The sequence below is a fragment of the Gobio gobio genome (assembly GCF_949357685.1).
Source record: "Gobio gobio genome assembly, chromosome: 10".
Classification (NCBI taxonomy): Eukaryota; Metazoa; Chordata; class Actinopteri; order Cypriniformes; family Gobionidae; genus Gobio; species Gobio gobio.
The window spans coordinates 57,529,905-57,532,238 of record NC_137116.1 but is presented as its reverse complement, the minus strand read 5'-3'; the positions used below and the strand labels follow the sequence as shown (position 1 = coordinate 57,532,238).

Sequence of the window (2,334 nt, the reverse complement as noted above, 5' to 3'; positions counted from 1 at the left end):
AGCTGAAGTTTCATCCAAACCAGTCAATGTTTGCACAAGTTAAAACACACTTCCTGTTTCCCTTTTCTCGCCATAAATTCGTTGCATCGCCACGGCCAGACTTTTCGAGATATCAAAAATCCGCTCGCAATTTAGCATCCTGGATATGTTCACTTAATGCTGACCGAGTTTGGCAATGATCGAAACAATGGCCTCGGAGGAGTATATTAAATTCCAGAGCATGCGTTTTCCGAACAACCCATAATAGCTCACTTCCTGTAGGGCTGACGCATAACTTAGAGCACGAAAGTTGTTCGGCCCGATGAGGTCTATATGTGTACCAAGTTTCAAACATGTACGTGCAAGTGTGTTTGATATATGGACCAAGTTTTCAGACCCCACTTTAGGGGGCGCTGTCGAGCCCCCCTGCCACGCCCGGGTACCAGCTTCAGCCCGGCTCTGATGGCCGCGCATTCCGACGCCTGTGCGAAGTTTCAAGAGTTTTCGAGCATGTTAAGTGCCCCAAAAGTACCCGAGAAGTCGAAAAAAAAAAAAAAAAAAAAAAAAAAAACAAAGAATAATCTGAGGAAGAACAATAGGGCTCTGCGCCCTTTCAGGGCTTGGGCCCTAATAATAATAAGAAACAGAGGAAGAACAATAGGGCTCTGCGCCCTTTCAGGGCTTGGGCCCTAATTAATAAATCTAGCGATATTTCAAAATCCCGCGATATTATAGATTATCTCGCGAGATAGCGTTCCGTTCTCCAGTTCCTGTCTACATTACAACCACGAGGAGAAGAGGACTTGCGGAGAGAGTTTGATATATTATTAAAAATCTACTGTTGGGTAAGTACATTTTGTAGTATTTGATAAATTTACTTGAGTTTTACTTGTTTAACATGAAGGAACCGAAAGAAATGAGGCCCACGTTGTCAACAGAGAATTACTTGAGTTTTGGCTAATTAGCTAGTAGGCTAAACGTTACTTTCAACTTAAACACGTTTAATTATACAGCACAAGTTATTACTGTAACCTATTAATGTAGCCTTTTGAGAGTTTCTTTCAGAAAGTAATGCTTCCATCCCCCACTAACACCCATTTAGAGCAGAACATCTTTTATAGAGTAAAATAAAATGTAATGCATGTTGATTACATTTTTCTTATGTTTAACTCATGATTCATTCATCTTGTTGCATGTTTTTATTTATTTTTTATTGAGCTGTGAGATCATTTTTGCAATACATTTTGAAAATAAGTGCATGTCATTTACCTCAAATTTTTCCTATTATTTTAAAAATAAATATATTCTCTTCCCTCAGATGCTGTGAATAGGTGGACTCTGAGATTGATGCAGCAATAGCAGAACACCTGAATCACTCTCCAGGAAGAGCTGTTGGTGATGGTTACAAAAAATTACAAACAAAATAACTACTTTAATGTGTTTAAGGGATAGTTCCCCCAAAAATGAAAATTGTTGTCATTTACTCACCCTCGTGTTTCAAACCTGTATACCTTTCTATGTTCTGCTGAACAAAAAGATGTCTAACCCTTGTTTAACCCTCTTAATTTGGGAATTAAGAGGGACTCCACAGACCCCAGGCAACAAAATGTAATTTTATAAACTATGTTTATTAATGTTTTTACTCAACATCTGTGCAGTTTTTGGAGAATTTATAATAATTGTTAAATTTATATAAATAAATTAAAACACAAAATCAGTTTATGTAAAATTCACTTTATAAAAGACCCAAAATTCTAACTTTCATTCGTGGGGATAACATGGATAATTTGACATTGTTTAGTGTAAGATTTTTGCCCATCCTTTGGAAAATACAGTTTTATAATAATAATAATAAAAAAAAGACTTTTACCAGTAAATGGCTGCAAAGCTCCACTATTTGCTTACTATGTGACTGACTGAAAGACATTTTTCACAAGTATCTTACAGTTGGATTCATATCTAAATGTTATGAAATCACAATTATAACAATTAAAATTAATTAATTTAGTCAAAGTTTAGTATTTTTTTTGTACTGAATTTTTTTTCAATGTTACATTATGATTAGAATCAAACCAGAGTCTTTAGAATTTATCATTTTATTTCAAACATCTGATTTTCTTATAATTCTACAAATTGAATGTACACTTCAGTTACTAACTGTAACAGAACAAAAATTTACAGAAATTAAGTTATTACATATTGAGTAAACAATACACAACATGAACATCAAAATGCTATGAACTGAACAGCAATAACAAATTGAACAAATATTCCTGTATGTGTGTGTTTGAGCATGATCATTTTGCATTGTGGATGTTTTATGCATTGTTGGAAGTGTGCCACTTCATTTCTGTA

General features: G+C 34.8%; 1 long non-coding RNA gene across 1 annotated transcript in view; it reads left to right on the top strand.

Moving 5' to 3' along the window:
• The first annotated feature begins 702 nt into the window (after positions 1–702).
• Positions 703–2,334, top strand: part of LOC307133237 — a 2,180-nt gene continuing 548 nt past the window's right edge. Inside the window, exons 1-2 of the long non-coding RNA XR_013817398.1 lie at positions 703–824; positions 1,298–2,334. The exon at positions 1,298–2,334 is cut by the window's right edge and continues 548 nt beyond it. This is a non-coding gene — a long non-coding RNA (uncharacterized lncRNA). The remainder of the gene's footprint in view (positions 825–1,297) is intronic.